This window comes from Epinephelus moara, chromosome 6 (genome assembly GCF_006386435.1).
Source record: "Epinephelus moara isolate mb chromosome 6, YSFRI_EMoa_1.0, whole genome shotgun sequence".
In the NCBI taxonomy this organism is placed as follows: domain Eukaryota; kingdom Metazoa; phylum Chordata; class Actinopteri; order Perciformes; family Serranidae; genus Epinephelus; species Epinephelus moara.
In genome coordinates, this window is record NC_065511.1 from 25,551,484 (window position 1) to 25,571,630 (window position 20,147).

General features: G+C 40.7%; 1 long non-coding RNA gene across 1 annotated transcript in view; it reads left to right on the forward strand.

Moving 5' to 3' along the window:
• Positions 1 to 11,461: 11,461 nt before the first annotated feature.
• Positions 11,462 to 20,147, forward strand: part of LOC126391588 (uncharacterized) — a 256,397-nt gene continuing 247,711 nt past the window's right edge. The window contains exons 1-3 of the long non-coding RNA XR_007570104.1: positions 11,462 to 11,553; positions 13,720 to 13,805; positions 14,196 to 14,283. This is a non-coding gene — a long non-coding RNA (uncharacterized LOC126391588). The remainder of the gene's footprint in view (positions 11,554 to 13,719; positions 13,806 to 14,195; positions 14,284 to 20,147) is intronic.

Consider the following 20,147-nt stretch of genomic DNA (forward strand, 5'->3'; position numbering starts at 1 on the left):
TAATTTCTTATAAAAATCTCCCGCATTAATCCTGGCCATGGTTTCCCTGCGGTTCCTTAAGCTCTCCTCCAACCTTAGCTGCCTTGCTTTGATGCTTACTCAAATAGGCGCTAATTTGAGATAAATTATGCATCCGCATGTAGACTACCCATGCCAGGGAATATAAAGTGTGACACTCTGAAAGATGGTGAATTAAAGCAAAGTGTGATATCTCGACGGCCTAATGGCAGATAGGTTAAACCTGTCAGCCTGATGGTTTGTTGATCTGCGAGTCACTTGGCGTTCAGAGAAGGAGAGAGGTCATGTTTGCGATCTTTTGAAGGTCATTTGGAGCTGATTTTGTCAGACCTCAGAGTGGAGGCAGTGGGCCTTTAATGAAGTTACTCAAAAACTATTCTATGATCTTCATTGTTCTTTCAGAGTTGATAACATAAGAGAAACAAGACAAATGTTATTGATCCCATGAAGGTGAATTCAAGTGTCACAGCAGCAGAAATAAAAGAACAGACGCAGAGATGGATGGATTACTGAACAGGCCTAGTGAAGGGGCTCAAAGTGTCACTTCACTTGCAAAATTTAAAATGTCAAATTAACATGTAAGAACCCAGAAGAGACTCAAAATGGCCACAAAGAGAGACATGTCAAAAACACACTTTATTTTTAAGTACAGTGAATTTTCGGCACAGAGTTTTCATTTTAAAGTACCATTTCTTGCTGTAGAGTGAGTGACTAATGGACAGCTACTTGACAGAGACAGCAAACTAGCTTGACGACATGGCCAAACTGAAGTATGATGCTGAATGTATTAAACTGTGTGGACCTTGAACAAATGACTAAGAAATCTGGACCCGTGGCTGGACCAGTTGGGAACCACTGATCTCGACTAACTATTGCTAGATTAAATACACCATATGGCAGCTGCCTTTAACCCAAAACTGTGCTAATTCTTAATAAAAACCTGAATGAGTTATTTCAGTTGTAATAAAATAACATTAGGAACCGTCTTTGAATTTGAAGTGATTTAAATAACAAGCTCGTGGGATGACTCAAAATTTCCAAACTAAATTGAGATGAAATTCTGATTAGGAAATTGGTAAACATTACTTCATTCAGTATATGGACTTTTAGAGCAACTGGATCATTTTATATCCACCCAGTAACACAGTGACTTAATACAATCTCTAGATGGGGCTGTTGTCTGCTGTTTCAGCTGCTGCCCCTCAATCCTCCCTCAGCCTTTCTGCTCCACAGTGCAGGCAACATGGAGATCAACATCACACACAGAGTCCTCCCAGATAGAGAGAGCTGGAGAAGAGGGAGACTGAGGAGAAGTTGAGGAAGCAGTCGAGAGAGAGCCGCATGATGTACAACTGTAATTTGGTGCCGTAGCAGCTGCTGAAATTGCCTTGCTTTATCAAAGGCAACGCTGCTTCACCCCCTTGTCCCTAATAAGGAAGCTTAAGCAATAATGAAATAAAGCAAGCAGAACACACTTTTGCCTGTGATGTCACGCTCACTTCCGCACGCCGGCCCACCCTTCATCTTAGATGTCTTAGTATCATTACAACAATGATATTGCCATTACGTTCTTAATAAAACTCAGTCAGCGGTGTATTATCTCCCATCTTTACATTTTATTAGCCGTGCTCATGAAAGACAAGGGGAAAATGATGAGACCAAGTGAGACGTCTTAGATAGGTGACGGATGTAATACAGGCTTCATTTGTTATATTGTAAGGTAGCAGTGAGTGTAATTATGCAGCACTGACGAGGGGAGTTGGTGCTGAGAAGGACAGTTTAGAGAGCTCTCTACAGCACGTCTCTGACAAGGATTTTGCTTCTTTACTTATGGACAAAATGGGACATTATCAAGTTTAATAATGCAGTTATAACATACTTTGATTGTAGGTCTTTTGATATTTATAAATGTTTGTACCCAGTGCAATAAAGGTAAAGATATGAGCTGTAAAACTTACATAATGGCAGGCATTACAGTATAAGTCCAGACACTCAAATGAAGCTGTTGAATTTGAGGGAAGAGTCTTAAAAGTAGAAGCATAAATAATCTTTGTGCTTTGGATGTTAGTCAAAGTGCTTCTATTTCCATCTGAAATGTAGAGAATGTCTGTGATGTATTTCATTTTACTGCCCTCCTCCTGTTAGAAATTACTGTTTTAAAACTGTTTTTTGTTTTGTTTTATTTTAGATTAACTGAAGTCTGTTAGAGGTGATGGGATTAGTCAACTGACAGAAATCTTACTATCAGTTAATCGTTTGTCATTTTTCAAGCATAAATACCAGTTCGTTTCTCAGTTGTGAGAATGACCTGCTTTTGTCTTACTTGATAATAAAGTGAATATCTTTAGATTTTTGGGTGTTCGCTGGACAAAACAAAGCATTTTTTGACATCATCTTGGGCTGTGGGAATTTGTGTTTTGCTACTATTTTCTAAAATGCAATAGGTGAAATGATTAATCCATTTAATAAGAAAGTAATCGTCACATTAATCAACAGTGGAATTAACTGTTAGTTGCAGCTCTTAAGTCTATATGGTTGATTCACAGGGTTCATGGATTACATGTAATCAGGATTACCTGCTCAGATTACAAAAAATAACTAACTATAATTGGACCAGATAACATTTGAAAAAAATGTGAATTAGATTTTAGTTACATTGTTAAGGATTACTTGATTACATTTTTGATATTGTCTTCAAAATATGGCAATTTTAACATTCATTTAACTTTTTTTTAAGGGTGACAAGTGCTCCACTTTGTGGCGTACTTGGTGGGAGAAAAGAAAACCCTGTCGAGTAGAGGTGGAAGGTTGAAGGAATAGCAGCAGTCGCTCCAAAACACGCCCTCATTCTTGGCAATATCAGCATTTGTAGATCTCAATTTTTTGTGGCTGCATCCATTTTGTAGTATAAGGTGCAATATTTTTTTAAATGTTTGATTTAAAGTAATCAAAAAGTTGTTCAAAAGTAATCAGATTAGACTGCACTTTTTAATAATCCAATAAATTACGTTACTGATAACAAATATTGCCATGTCATCTGTATTCAATAACTGACTACATTTCTAAGTAATCTGACCCAACCCTGTACACACAATTGAAATACCTGTGTTGGAAAATGGCAAATTTTAAGGTATCCGGAAAAAAAGATCAGCATAAAATCTTTCTAAATGTTCCCATATAGCTTATACACTGACGGAAAACCAAGTGTGAGACTTCCGTTGCAATTCTAATCTATCATGAAACCGAAACACACCTGCCGCTGGATGCTCTCTTTTTTTAAGTTCACACCTTTCCAGTTTACCAAACTACTTGACTACCCGTAATCTGCAGCAGAGGGAGGAGCTGGAGGGGGGACAGGAGAGGGGAAGGATAACGAAAGTGGGAGTTAAGGGAAGGGACAGGCGTCTCCTGTATTTTCTCGGTCAGGCAGCAGAGCGTGGAGCGGAGAGGCCAGCGGGCCAGCAGCCAGCTAATGGGGACCAGCAGTGAGCAGGGGCCGGGGACAGGGCTGACAAAAGGAGCAGCGACAGATGCCATTATCTCAGCCTCATGCAGATACAATGGAGCTGGACGACGCAGGCCCTGACACTGACAGACGTGCCTGAGCGTGTGTGTGTGTGTGTGTGTGTGTGTGTGTGTGTGTGTGTGTGGGTAGGGCCTGTGTGGGCTAAGAGAGAGAGCATGTGTGTACACTGTGAGGTTAATGGAACACGATAGAGGAGAAGTGGATTATCGAGGAGACTACAATTTCTTGGTAACACTTGTCTGAGCTCCTCTGCACCCCCATGCATGCATGCGTGTATATGCGCACATGCAATTGGAGCGTGTATTTGAGTACAGCCTACATGACCCTGTCTTGTTACAGAAAAGACAGCTAGATCAGTCACCCATCGCTTGCTTAGAATTCAGGGGCGTCGTGAAAAGCACATCACATTTGGTCCCAGATTTCACTGGGTGCTACTCTTGACCTTAAAATATGCAGCATTCACTTCACCCAAGGATGTTCTGGTCATTTGGAGAACCAAAAACGTGTCAGGGTGGGGTTTTGGAGGGGGGACATGAGGGGGATATGGCGATGTGTTTAGCAGGATTGGCAAAGGCAGAGAAGGGCTGTTAAGCAGCAGTTTTTGGGGGGGATAAGAAATGTGAGCTTTAGCCAGTGTAGTGCGGTGACATGGGACAGCGTTATTGACTGTGGCGGCGCATGCTGACAGTGGATTGTCAGCCCCTGCAGTCATTTGCCAGACTGAGCGAATGCAGGGATCAGAGTTTTTGGAGCTTAGAGAACGAGAGAGAAAAGATGAAGAAAGTGAGAAAGAGAGGAATGGCAAGGAGGAAAAAAAGGAGAGAGCAAAGACTGGCAGCCATACAAATGCTTGAGTATACACATAGCACACACGCACACACAGACGCACACACTGAGCCGTGGACGCCCCGCTGAGTGTCTGACACTGATGCTGCCAGACTAATCAGGGTGCTCTCTCTCTCACTTGCTCATTAGTGTTAGAGAACAAACCAGACAGTTATGACGTTGTACCGACGTCGTGTCTTGCTGCTGTACCTGTGTTCGGTGTGAGAGGCTCGACTTTTGAGTTTAGTGTTAAGTCCCAGTTTTCGTGGCGCTCAAAACAGGTCATTGTCCTACTTCTAATGGTTCCCCACATGCACGAGTAGCAATAGTTTTTATCTTTCTCTTAGTGGTATAGGATAAATTCTGCTCGCTTTATTAGATCGAGACTAATGAGCTAACTCCTACAAACACATAAAACGCTTCAATGAAGATTGGTGATAACGTTTTTATTCTCACAGAGGTCGCCTGTTACAGAGTAACGTCCAGTGATGTTAATTGGACATATTTCAATAAAACTTTGGTCGATTAGTCTGAGCCAGATTAAAGGCAGCAGGCCTAAAGTAAAGGTTGATGATGAACTCATTGCAGTTTTAGCAAAAAACTAATTGTAGTTCAATGTTGCATTAAACCGAAGAACCAACGTGAGGTATCCCTCAGTAATGCTGTATGCACAGCACAACGATTAACAGAGACTTGATGTTATTTATTTCAATACGGGATAAATGATGAACAGTAACAGATTACTGCCCCCCTTAGGCTGTTACATATGGATACGTTGAATATTTTTTCAAACTCTGCATTGAATGGGAGCCCCGTCTAAAACTGAATGATTTTTCCAAATTGACTTTTTAACAGAGGGCTAATGATCACATAGATACTTGAGAGTCACAATGGACCATTTCACTAATTATGACAAACAAGCCACACAAACCAAGTTTTGTATTTTGGTAATCGTCTGCAGCTGGGCCATTAAGGCGGAGATACCCCCATACATCAAGGACTAAAAGGCCATCCACACCAAGAACGATAACTGGAACAATAACTGGAACAATCACCATAAATATATTGTTTAAAATTGTTCCAACTCAGGTGGATGGCGGAGTCCCAACCTATGTTATTATGTAGCATATGTTGCATTTCAACAATGCTGAGGTTAACATGTGGTCAGGTTTAGGCACAAAACCCACTTGGAAAATATTATATGTCAGCTCATATATTACGTCACTTTAGAAATGTTAATATGATACATATAAAACGTGCAAATGTAATGTAACCTGGTTTGCAGAAATGCACAATGGCAACATTTTATTCTGGTGACTGGGCCGGGAATCCAAACAGTGGCAATCAATATTGTTGGAATCACTTTCAGAGTGATTTGATGAACGATATAAAGATTGAAACAGTGATTTTCCTAAGCTGCTGACACAGCCCGAGCACACTGTGTGGATGCTCACATCCTCATTGTTACTGTTATTGTTCTTGGTGTGGACGGCTCTTAAGCTGTTCTCCATCTTGTTTTGGCAGTCCCTTACAACTCTGTTGAGCTGAGAGCTTTGCTGTGATGCTTTGGGAGTGAGCACTGAGTCAAAAAAAATACGGTCCGCCAACATAACAGAGCAAGTCATCTGTGCTCCGTAATTGTAGGTGTTGGTCCATCAGTGTTCTTCGTCAGATTGTATAAGTCTGTGGAACTCTGCTGAAGAGATGAACACTTCTCTTCTAAAACAGCCACCACCAACAATGGGTTCCATTTTGGTTCCCACATCTAACTTTGAACCGTTCAGAGCATTTCGGCCAAAAGTAAATTGGTTCAGAACCTAAATAGTGTTGTAGGTTGTTTTTTTAAAGTGAACTGTGACGACCGCAGTGGGCTTGTCATACTCTACAAATTGGAAAAAGAGGATGGAGAAGGCAACAATAGAGATGTTTAGTGAGAAATTATTGATAAAAAGAGCACATGCAGTCTCATTTATAGTTGATCCATGCTTGTTTTTGGGATAAAAACAAATATCTGTAATAACAGGACAAAAGCTTATAGGTTATTGTACAGCTGGAAAGAGACAGGAAAGGGGAGAGAGAGGGGATGACACGCAGCAAAGGGCTGTAGGTGGGAATCAAATCCGGATCGCTGAAAAGGACTCAGCTTACGTGGGGCGCACACTCAACAGCGATCAGCGTCTGTTGATGACACATGCTTGATTACAATGGTTCTGCTTAAAACTGGTGAAAACGCGGGTTAATTTGTGAGATAGGACCAAGGTTCCAAAAATCCTGAATAGAACCGGTTAAGAACCAGAGCTGTTTGGTGGGAAAGGGGTGAAACAGTGGTATGGTACCCCTAGGGGTACTTTGGAGTACTGCAAGGGTTGTGTGAGATTTTTTTTGAAAGTCAGAGGGTACTTGGCTGAAAAATATTTCAAACCAGGTACATTATTAAAAAAAAAGTTTGAGGACCAGTCTTCTATGATATTCCCTCATTTGGTGTTTTGATGAGGTGAACTCTGTACATCTCAAGTTGCTGGATTCACATCATGTTCATTCTCATCAAACCATTCAGTGACCCCTTGCAGCCTGTATGGAAGTGTGTTTCTCTACTCATCTATTCAGGTTTTTCCTCTAATTTCTCACCTGTCTGCACAGCAAGTTCCTGTCAGAGACTTAAATCTGCATCTGCTTGTTTTTGGTGAAATTACATTTCTAAAAAATCTTCATTTTCAGGGGAGGCTTTGATTCCATGAGAAAGAGAGGGGTTTAAGACTGAGTCAATAACACTGAAAAGGATCCTAGACATTTAAAAAAAAAAAAAAAAAAAAAAAAAAAACTGCTCCTGCATCCTTAACCAGTTTATGATATTTCAGCAATAAGCCCTTCACAACACTTTAGGACACAGACTTTATTAGCCTTTCCATTAATGTTTGGCTTCTTTATATTTTCTCTTCACAGCCCAGGCATGTCCTTTAGCCATTTGACTTTTATTTTTCTTGATTTGTTGTTCCTGAAGGGAGCAACAGCAGCACAAAGAATACTGAAGCAGCTGCTATTAAAACAATAAACAGGCTCCTTGGTGTTGAATGGTGCTGGGCAGCAGAATAGTGTTGTAATAGCTGTCAAAAAAGCCTCTGAGAATTTCTTTTGGCAAAGTGCACTTAAAGATGATGGAGTGGACTCACGCTTAGAGACTGAGGGGGGATTGTAATGCAACAGAACATTAGAATCAATGATCCTCAGGTCACATATAAACCTCGGGTCCCCTTAACATAAAATTAAAGGTGTGTGCTTCACATGTAAAACCTTATACAACATACACACACTCAACAAGCAGTAGCAGTGGAAGTATTCAGATTCTTAAAGCAGGAGTATCAATACAAAATGTCAAACATCAAAAGTACTCATTATACAGAAAAATGGTCCCTGTGACTGGTGCGTCATTATTTATGACATTATTAGTGATGTATGAACATGCATGTAGCATTTTACTGCTGCAGTTGGCTGTCATAAAGCTTGCTTTAATATACTGTTAATGGTTAATGGTAATTTGGTTGAGTGGTTCCCAAATTAGGGGTCAGGTTTTAATTAATATGGTAAGAAGTTCTGCAACAAAAATATGTATGATTTATCCATTTTTTAATTATTTACTTATTGTGATCTTTGATTTTGTGGCGGAATATTTTAGGCTGAGCGCCATCTAGTTCGATTATATTGAGGAGAAGGTAGACATCGAGAAAGGGAAGGCTCTTGTCATGGTTTAAAGAAACCAACGCTGACTGGCGGTTGGAATGAAAAAACATCTAAGAAATGCAGAGTAGAAGTGTAAAGTAGCTGAGAGTAGATAGAAATATCCAGGTAATGAACAAGTACCTCAAAATTGTACTCGACTACAGTACCTGAGTATATTTACTCTGTTACTTTCCACCACTCCTGGACAGGCAACAGACACCGATACATAAATGAAAAGAAAGTTTTGCCTGATGAACTTAGGTGAATGTAGAGGTGCCAATCATCAAGTGTGGAAGTGGCTGAGACAGGAAGTGAAAGGTCAGAGGTTCATGTTTGTCTCTTACGCCTGGATACTCACTTGTTTCCTTAGAAAACTTTGGAAACTTGGGTAATTTCTTTTTGTCCTCCCTCCCTTCCTTCTTCCCTTTCCTCCTTCCTTCTTCTCTACCTCTCAATCTGGCAGTCATGCTAATGACCCTGCTGTCTGCCCCGGCAGTTTCCCATAACACAACTTATCAGCACCGAACAGGAGTATGGGCATTTTTAAACTCTGCTGCAACCCCCCCTCACTCTTGCACACACACACTTGCATGCATACTCTGTTACTATTCAGTAGACTTGCTGGGAACCTGTGCTGAGGTCCAGATTGAAAATGTGATGTGTGCTAATGCATTCAGAACAGAGGTGAGGCTGGTCCTTCCCTTTTCTGTAAGCCAACAGTGGGAACACCAGCCCCAATACGGTAAGCTAGAAAGGCGAGCACATTACAGCGGCTGAGTAATGAGAAGCATGGAGCTCCAAGTCATTCCCACCTTCACACACGCACACACACACATACCCGCACACAGGCTGGTCTGTGGGAGTGTGTGAAGCAGCGTAAGACTCCAGCAGAGTACTACCAGCGCTATGCTCTCCTGATGGTGATGCTGTGTGAAGTGCAGAGCTGTTCGACACAGACTCCAGCTGCTGCTGCCCTGTATTCAAATGGCACCACAAGACACCAGCACGCCGTCTCTTGGTTCTTATTAGACTCAGCCTCTCACTCTTTTTGTCTCTGTCTTCTTTTTTTCCCCAAAAGTCTCTCACAACTCCCTACACCCGCGGCATCCCACTTATACTTTGCTTCCCTCTTCTCTTTACTTCTCTCCTCGACTCATCTTGTGTGCTGTGTGACTGTTAGGCATCAATTTGTGGCACATCACAAGAGGAATAAAAGAAGATGCATGCAGAGTAAAGTTTATAAGTATTCTTAAATTATTGTCTGACAGCCTTCAAAGGATCATCTGAGAATTTTAAGTGCTTTATCTATGTAACTTTAATTTCACAGTGAGTTCTTCTTAAAATGGGATCACTCAGACTGTGTGCTCATAATGGCACAACAAAGTATGTTAGCCTGTGTATTTCTGTGTGTATACATACCAGTGAGTAGGTGTTCTGTGACAGCCAAAATTTTCATGTGTATGGATGAAAGAAGTTGAAGAGTGGATGTAAAGATGCTGTTGCAGACTGGTTTCTGTGATTATAAAGAGAAAGCAGTTAAAGTAGAAGGTGAGGGAGTTGAGTGTCAGAGCATTTTAGATTCTAAGACATGCATCGCATTGAGCACAGCATGCACCGGCACATCCTAGACACAGATAAATATATATATATGTACACATCTCAAGCATGCACACTCGGTATCTGTTTTATCAGTTGCACCTTCCCTTTTCTCCAGTACAGAAAAACTACAAACAATGAGTCAGCTATAAATAAAGGATGCACAAGGGGCTGAGGTGCAGTTGCTGTTCATCTAATCTAAAGGTCAGAAAGAACAAGGTTCATAATTTAGATGTTATGTAAATGTAATAGTAAGGCATATTGTATGGTCTCACACATTAAGCGAGGGCGTGCACATCCACAGTTCTTCCCAGGTGCTGGATACTGAAAGCAAACAAACATTACTCATATAAACATATACAGAAAAACAGTATTTGTTGACAATGCAATTTGCTGTCATTTGAGTCCTGTATTAAATGAAGAATAGACTTTATATTAATCTCTGTGTACATGTGTTTAACAGAGTGCCAGTGGCTAAGACTAGTGGGCTGTTTTGTTGCATACAAATTAAAACAGACCTAGTAGTGGTGTAACACTGATTAATGAAAATATTATTTTAAAATATAAAAAACTAAATATTCACATTTAACTCCTGAGTACTGTGGTAGAATATGGACAGGAAAACAACAGGAGTAAAATGTTTTTAAATTTTCAGAAAAGCTGATTAATATCTTCTAGCTACCTATGCAAGGGCGACTAGTTGATGCGCCATGTTTGACAGGTGTTGTAACGTTAGCAGGTACAACATTATTGAGTTTAACAACTCCACCTGTACCCTACCTGTTGTTTTGCTGCTTTTACTTATGACTGAAATGGACTGAATTCTCCTAAAATGTTACCGTGAAGCTAACTGCATTTTCTCCGGTGTATAGACTTCAAAACAACACTGGTGAGTTTGTATTTTTAGCTGTTGTCAGAGCTAACTTTATCCTATAACGTTAAACGTTTGTTTTTGACAGCCATTTATCAAGAAGGACAGTCCAGCACCTGGGACAGCTTTTACCAGCCCATAATATTCTGTTTAATGCGCTAATTTCAGCGCTAATTTGATAAAATGTTAATTATAGTGACCGTATAAAGGGGTAAACTCAGAGTTAACGTTAGCTAAGTTAGCTAAAACTTGCTAGCTAACGTTGCTAAAGAACTACCAATAAGGGCCGTGTGCACCAATAGAGGCCGTGTGCATCGAAGATATTCAATGGGGATGCCGTTAATTGTATGCTGCGTCACAAACGTCAGCAGCGGTTGGTGGTGCTTATGCCGCATTCGTTTGGCAATCCAGGCCGGTCATTCCTTGTCGGATTTATATGACCGTATGACACGTCTGATCTGAAAGCGTTTCATTGCAACAGTCCGGAAAACATGGCGGCGCGCCGTAAATTTGTTTTTGTTTGCGTGGTTGCTGAGCAACGGAGACTTTGCTGGTTCAAACGACTTTAGGCTACAACGGGCTTGCACAGACTTTTTTTCCAACACAAATCAACAGTGGAAATAGAAATGCCATTGCAAAGTACTTGTATGATTTTTACAACACAAACGCTTAATTAAACAGCATATATGAGGACAAATTGAGGACAAATAACTTTGTTTACCATTCACAATGTGCGTCGTGACGTCAATTCTACCGACTCGGTCTACCTGGACCTTGCCCGAGTTTGATGACGAGACCTCCGGATAGAACGGGTGTTCTTTTGTACCTTTTCGGACCGGAAACCGTATCAATCCCGGTTCCGGCTACCAATAGAATGCAGCATTACCTATGGTGCTTACCGCCATCTTTATCCATCACTCAGGTGAGCAGTTAAGTCAGCCACACTTGAAGAACAGGTGGGCCAAGTTCGTCTGTAAAGAGGCAACAAGCTGCATCTTTGGTGAGTACCCTCATATGAGTTCACACTTTTCTTATACACTCGCCGGCCACTTTATTAGGTACACCTTGCTAGTACCAGGTTGGACCCCCTTTTCCCTCAGAACTGCCTTAATTCTTGGTGGCATAGATTCAATAAGTTGCTGGAAACATTCCTCAGAGATTTTAGTCCATGTTGACATGATAGCATCACGCAGTTGCTGGAGATTTGTCGGCTCTACATCCATGATGAGAACTGGATTGAGATCTGGTGACTGTGAGGCCATTGGAGGACAGTGAATTTGAGATGATTTGAGCTTTGTGACATGGCACGTTATCCTGCTGGAAGTAGCCATCAGAAGATGGGTACACTGTGGTCATAAAGGGATGGACAGGGTCAGCAACAGTAACGTACTCAGGTAGGCTGTGGTGTTTAAAAGATGCTCAACTGGTACTAAGGGGTCCAAATTGTGCCAAAAAATAACCTTCACACCATTACACCACCACCAGCAGCCTGAACCGTTGATACAAGGCAGGATGGATCCATGCTTTCATGTCGATTACGCCAAATTCTGACCCTACCATCTGAATGTCACAGCAGAAAATGAGACACAGACCAGGCAATGTTTTTCCAATCTTCTATGGTCCAATTTTGGTGAGCTGTGTCAATTGTAGCCTCAGTTTCCTGTGTTTAACTGACAGGAGTGGCACCTGGTGTGGTCTTCTGTTGCTGTAGCCCATCTGCTTTAAGGTTTGATGTGTTGATTCAGAGATGGTCTTCTTCATACCTTGGTTGTAACAAGTGGTTATTTGAGTTACTGTTGCCTTTCTATCATCTTGAACCAGTGTGGCCATTCTCCTCTGACCTCTGGCATCAACAAGGCATTTTGGCCCAGAGAACTGCCACTTACTGGATATTTTCTCTTTTTCGGACCATCCTCTGCAAACCCTAGAGATGGTTCATCATCATCATCATCACTTTATTAGCCAGACACAGGGTCCAGGGTTGTGCATAAAAATCCCAGTAGATAAATATAATACTCAGACCAGGCCGTCTGCCACCAACGACCATGCCACGTTCAAAGTCACTTAAATCACCATTCTTCCCCATTCTGTTCAAAGTCACTTAAATCACCATTCTTCCCCATTCTGATGCTCGGTCGAACTTCAGCAGGTCGTCTTGACCATGCCTAAATGCATTGAGTTGCTGCCACATGACTGTTTGCGTCAACAAGCAGTTGACCAGGTGTACCTAATAAATTGCCCGGTAAGTGTATGTCCACATTGTTGTTGAGTTTTTCATTTAGTTTTTGCCCAGTTCATACAGTATCATTATAAAGGATAGTTAGCTAATAATTAACTGCCATGGAATGAGGTGTCAATAAAGTCCCTTTTGTTTGAGGTATTTTTCATGAAAGATATTTTGATGTGTCACAGTAGGCGAGGCATACATGTGTAAACAGGGTTGGAAATTAGCACCAGCCAAATGCCAGTAAAATATGTAATTGGCTGCTGTACTTGCTTTACTCACCAGCCAAACAAAGAAAGAAAGAAAGAAAAGAAAACAAACAAGCATAACAATGGTAATTTATAAAGTGTCTTGTAGATTTTAAAATCACCCAGCTAAGTGTTAGGTGGACAAAAAGGTAATTTCCGTCCCAGGTGGAAATATGATTATAGCCTAGCTGCTTTAGTCTTTGGGTCTTAGTATTCTTGACAGATCCCCATTAACTGCTACTGTGGTATCAGCTACTCTCCCTGGGGTTTACACACAACAAAACAAACAACATAAAACAAGACATATACACATACAAAGTCTCATTAAGAGTGTGTTCAAGACAAGTACAAGACAAGTAACATTACATTGCATTAGACAAATAATTCATAAAAGTTCACATATAAAAACCTCAGTTTTATAAAATATGAAACTCTCAATAAGAGCATTTTCAAGACGGGTAAATATCAGTTACAAAACCTAAACATAACAACATATCAAACTGCCTACCATCTTTGTTGGTTCATATCGTACAGGCTGGTCTACACTGTCATGGCCTACTGAGAGAGAACAGATAAAAACCACTGTTAATGTTATTAACACCTCTGGTTTTCTGACCATGAGAAGTCAAAATGCCTGCTATGAGAGAAAGACCTTTTGTAAATGCTAACTTGTGAATCTTCTTCATCACTCAAGTCGACAGATAGATTATCGACACCACTGTCACTTTAGGAAGAGATGGGCCAGATTAATCTATAAAGAAGCAACAGGACACATCTTTGGTAAGTACCTTCAAATGGGTCCACACTTTTTATAATATGTACACATTATTGTTGAGTTTATCAATTAGGACAGTTTGCTAATGATCACTAACATGGAATTAGGTGCAAGTAAACTCCCTTTTGTTGTGGGCATTTTTCATGAAAGACATTTTGACATGTCAGAGTAGGAGAAGCATATGTGTAAATAATAATTATAGCTGCTTCAGTTTCCTTCTCCGAGTGTCATAAAGGCTGCTGCACTCAAACTGTCATGGCTTACGAGGAGAAGAGATTGAAACCATAATTAATTTTATTAATACCTTTAGTTTTCTGAAGTCAAAATGTTTGCTGTGCGGATAAGGCCTTTTGTTAATTCTTACTTGGTGCCTTTGAATCTTATCCATCACTCAGGTTGAAAGATATGTTATCAAACACTGCTGCCACTTGAAGAAGAGATGGGCCAAATTCATCTATAAAGAGGCGACAGGACGCATCTTTGGTAAGTACCCTCTAATGGGTCCACACTTGTTTGGTTTATCAATCAGTTTTTGCCCAGTACATACCACTGTTGACTGTGTCCGTTTGCTAATACTACCATGGAATGAGGTGTCAGTAAAGTCCCTTTTTTTGTAACTGGCTTTTTTCATGAGAGACATTTTGACATGCACGGTAAGAGAAATGCGCGTGTAAATAATGAAATTAATGATGGCTGAATTTAATTTAGCTGCTCTAGTTTCAGGGTCCTTCTTTGTGCATGGTGATTTGCTGTATGTTGGTAGTATAACCTGCAGTTTTCTGACAATGTCTTCTGAGAAAAAAGCCTTTCATAAGTGCTAACTCGATGCTTGTAAATGTGCACCAGCACTTGAAAATTGTCTATAATAGCTCTGTGTTTATATGGTTATATAATTAATTCATTTAGATATGTTAAATGTTAGTTTCACCGGCTGTTTGGGGGCTTGCTGGGGCCTTACTGGGGTTGCATGTTCCCCCAGTGTCTGCATGAGTGGTCTGGTTTCTACCCACTGTCCAAAGGTGTGTGTGTTAGATTTAGTGGCGGCTCTGGGTGTGAATGCTTTTTGTGTGTTTAGACTGTGATCTGTATTGCCCAGCATGAGCTGGAAGACTGTCCAGCCCCTGCTGCCCTGCACAGGATGAGCTGATATAGACAATGATAAATGGATGCATGGATTTATTTATTGTGGTTAAATTATAAACTGGTAAAGAGTATGAGTGGTTGCTATTGTGCTGCTTGTTTGAAGTGAGTTTAGTAACGATCTTGGACCCATCAGCTATAGGTCTGATGACCAAACACCCTCTGGGGGCAAGGAGCAATATTTCGGGCTGATCTGGTATAGTCAGCTGACACCTTACTTACTCTTCTCTTCGCCAGTCATTTGTGGTAATCTGTGTAGGCATATCAAGGCACATAAATTAAAAAGGCTAACTCGTTGTCAGATGAAAGCTGAAAGGTTCCGAGATTTCCTTTTGGCCGATGCGTTCCACCTCTCCACATGGACTGTTTACCTGCTGTTCAAACTTGATTGATCAAATTCTACTCTATACTACTACAACTAGAAACCAGTACACTTTCAACACTAAAGTCTTGCCCCGTCGCCTTGAGATCCTGCATATGCAGTTTTCTGTTTCTAGAGATTAGGACTAAAATAACTGTGGGTCCCAGATTGAAAGAAACTTGATATTCCTGTTCGTTGAAATAGTCTCTGATATTGCATGTGCGAGCTCATTGCATGAATGTTGGTAAGCTTGGTGATGCTCATAGTGTGCCATCCAAATGGTTTCTTAATGACAGAAGTGCTGAGTGAGCGTTCTGCTGATAAAGTGCCTGATATAGTGCCAATCTATACGGCTGTAATGAAGACACTTCACAATAAGAGGAAAACTTGAAATGTCTGTTATTTCTGAGGTGAAAAATAAGTCTGAAACCCTACAGTCAGTACTCTGTCCACCCTTGGCCCAGCGCTATATTCAATTTAAAAGACAGGTAGCTCATCCACTGAGGGATCCAGGGCTACCGGTGCATGCTAATGGGGCAGCTCCATGGACCTGGAGTTTCTCATCATACAACCTATCTGCACAACACAGTGGCTATATGTATTTTAGACAGTGCTGCAGCTTGCCTCCCTCTCTCTCCTTCCTGTCTCTGTCTTACTATCTTTTCTCAGACTCACATGTATGTGGATGTTTGAGCACAAGTGCACCTAAACTCACACACATACACAAACACACGCACACACATACACACAGCAGGAGTGGGGCCCGCAGCTCCTGGGTGTTTTGCGGGTTGGATTCACACCGATGCTTTCTCTGACTGCACTATTGTTATTTAAATGTGGGAGGGCGATCAGCAGCAAGCATTAATGGCATCCTCAGCACTGTGGATGAAGCACAAGACACACACACCCGCACACACAAAAGCATACACACATAGACATCCATGCATGCACGTGCAGACACACACTTTCACGCAAGCCTTGTGGATGCACCTTGAGGGCCATATGAATAACAAATACCTCTGCCATCTGCAATACCACAGAGTATTTCCAACCATTTCGGCACATTAGTCAGCAGTCCTTTGACTTAGGCTCTCCACGCACCACTTGGTGTATTAGCAACGCTCTCCTCAGCTACGATACACTGCGTTTAAGGGTGCAGTTTGAAGAGAAGTTTGTTTTCTAAGATTAAACTTTATGTCGCTGCTGATCTGACCTTGTTCTCTCGAGTTTGATGTAGTGGGAGGTGCTTGAGTCGTTTGCTGCGGCGATGTTTTGTTCTGTCAAGGCCAATCAGAGCCTAGCTGGAATACCTGTGGTGATGGTATCGTTTTAAACTGGTGAAGACCTCCCCCACCCTCCCGACACTGCCAGACCAAATGAGATTAGACAGGCACCCCTGGCCATTAACACTTGATCCTACCTGCTTTCTTTCTCCCTAGAAAACCATGCCTGAAATAGTTGCACATGTTGTTACCTTTCGTCTATTCCACTGGAAAATTATAGTTTTGAATTTAGTTGGACGTAACTCATGGACAAAAGAAAAGTGTTTCATATTGTTGCTCAGGGGCATTTAGATAAAGGTTGGGGTCAATGATTAAGGCTTCAATTGTGGCACAAGCGGTCCAGCAAGAATTTAGATTTTCCTCCCAACCTTATAATATTATAGGAAAAATATGCAGAAGTGTATTATTAAGTTATTGCTGGTGCAAAATTATGCAGTTGAAGCATAGCTGAGTGCGTCCAGCACTGAAGTGATGTAGTCTAGAAGAGATTCCAACCATATAGAGCCTCAATGATTACTCAATTACACAATTAAATCTATCAATAAAAAAAAATCACCAGCTATTTTGATAAATGATTAATCATAGTCATTTTTCAAGAAAAAATGTCAAACATTTGCTGCTTTCAGCATCTTTAATGTGAGAATCTGCTGCTTTTTTTTTTTTTTTTTATCATTTATTATAGTAAATGAAGAGTCTTTAGATTTTGGTTTGACAAAAGAAGCAATCTTAAGCAATCACTTTGGGCTCTGGGAAATTGTGATGAGCATTTTTTACATTTTTGGACATTTTATAGATTAACCAATGAATCGATTAATCGTGAAACTTATCAGAAGATTAATTGAGAATAAAAACAATCATTAGCGGCAGTCCTATTAGCTTATCATAGATATATAGCATAGAAATATTGGTATTTATGTATGTGTCGCCTGATGAATTTAAAAAAGATTTATTTGATGTATATCTGTAACAGTGTCACCATAGCATAGTTTGTCCAGCAGAGAAAACTGGCAAGTTATGTCGTTGATGTTTATTAAATTTCAGATTTTTAGATATTGATTTCAGGATATGCCTGAGCCTTATTTTGACACTTCCCAAGAAAATCCTAACACTTTTATTGATTGGCGATAAGACCAGACATGACCATTTTTTAAACTGTTGTATGTATTTGAAACTGTTACAGACATATAGACATGATAAAACAAAGACTAAACTTATAAACATGTATGCACTCAATTGTATAATAATTATAAAATAATTCTATCAATTAAAAGCAAAGGCAGCAAAATATACTTGATAGATGAATAGTTAAACAAAAACATAAAAGAAAAGATAATGGAAAAGTACTTATGGTGTACAATGTGTCCAAACTTATCAAGGTCTCAACTTTATACTTATAGAAAAATAAGATTTTTGTATTAAACACCCTCTTAAGACTACTTTTCAGTAAGTCCATAAATGATCCCCACATCTTTTCACAGTCTTTGGATTTTGCCTTGAATGCAACTGCTAATTTGTCCATAGATTGTGGGCCTTAACATCATATTAGCAATTTGCTAAGAGATGGCTTTGGTGGACTTCACCTTAAAACTGCACCATTTACAATCACGTACAGTAGATCTCTTTGATATCCTTGCTCATGTCTGGATTCACAAGAAGTTCTGCAGCAGTGTGATGAAATACCTGAATTTTCTTTGGAGGTTTAATTAACTAAACCAACCAAAGACAGACCTCTAGTTATATTACCAATTTCAAAATTGAATTTACCCCCCAAAATGTGCTGTATCACAACAGATGTTGATATCATGGTATACCACCCCTGGATCACTGTGAATTGATCAAAGCCCTGTGTGTGTGTGTGTGTGTGTGTGTGTGCGCGTGTCAACAAATCTGCTGATGACTGTGTTGTAGCTTCAGACATGGAAGTTGCTTCTTATCTGTGTCCATATGTTTCGAGCAAGTCAGTTTTATACTTTTCTCATCTCCCCTAGAGTAAGCCTTTAATTTATGATGATGACATCACTTTAAACATGTTGAAATGTTAAGCATCTTTCTAACCCCAATTTGAAAAATTTCCATATGTCTTCATAGCCTCCATATTATAATGTTTTATTCTGCCCTCCAAAGAGATGGTAAAGTAAACAATTTTAAACACTTCTTGGTTGATGAGAAGATAATGTAACTCAGGGGCATTTTACAACATATTTGAATATTTCCCTTTATTGAGATTTAGGCTATATCATAACTATTTCTCTTCCTCACAGTTTAACACGGAGAGTCTCCAGCTTGTGTGCCTCTCATCTCTGTGTAATTAAAGCAATGCTGTTAATTAGCTGCTCAAAGTAATCAATTAACTACAAAGCAACTGCTTTCAATTCAGTTTATCAAAGACAATGAATCAGTTGTATTATGTAACAGAAAAAAGGCCATCTCATTAGAAATGGCTAAGTCACGTGAAAGAGATGCTGTGTTTATGCTCATAAACATCACTTAAGTCTGGCTATCTTGGGGGGTCTAGGTTGCTTTGGTGATTGCTGTATATCTGCTTGTGTGTTTAAATGTGACCATTTTGTTGCAACAAGCACGAATATGCCTTTTTTTTGTTTTGTGTGTGTGTGCACAGGAGTGCATTTGTGTGTGAGTCTGTGTGTGTGTTGCAGAGTGTTGTCAGAACTGATCCCATTTTCATTACTCACTGGCTCAAAGAAGGAGGTGAGGCCCTGGCTTGCAGCAGTGATAAATGCATTACCCCAATAAACCCTGTCTCCACTGAGGTGCTGAATGCTGACACACACTCACACGCACACACACACACACACACACACACACACACTGAGAAAGGGAGAGAAAGCAGGTTGGTGACACAGAGAGAGAGAGAGAGAGAGAGAGAGAGAGAGAGGGGTGGGTAGATGAAAGGAGTAAAGAGACAATCAGATGGGATGAGAAAGACAGTGACAGGTAAGAGGAGATGAGAAAGAAGAGATAGAGGAGGAGAATGGGGGGGGAAAAACAACAGAGATGGGAAGACAGGGAAAAGTGAAAGGAAAAGTGACAGGTGCCGAGGAAAAGAGAGCGACAGGAAAGAGAGGAGACGGAGGAAAAGAGGCAGACAGGCACTGGGCTGGGAGGGAGGTGGTGGGCGCAGAGAGACAGAAGGTTAGGGGTAGAGGGGTGCTAATGGCTGTATGCAGAGCAGGACTGTGGGGCATGCAGGGGGCTGCGGGGGCAGAGGGACTGGGTGTGTTTGTGTGTGGGTGCATGGATAGAGAGAGGTAAAGATGGAGTGATGGGAGGGAGGAGGGAGGTGAAGGATCAGTGGTGTCCAGCTGGCCTCTTCCTCCGCCCCTCATTAGAGCAGCACAGGTCTGTCGCGAATAGTAATCCTGGAGGAGACGGGGGAGAAGATGTATGTAGTGAGTGTGTGTTTTAAAGAGAGTGAATACACCTGACTGTGTGTATATGACATCATGCATGTGTTTGTACATTTTGAGATGACTGTAAGGGCGAGTGAATGCACATGTGTGTGTGTTTATGTAAGTTAGTGACTGCAAAAAAAGAGTGTGCAT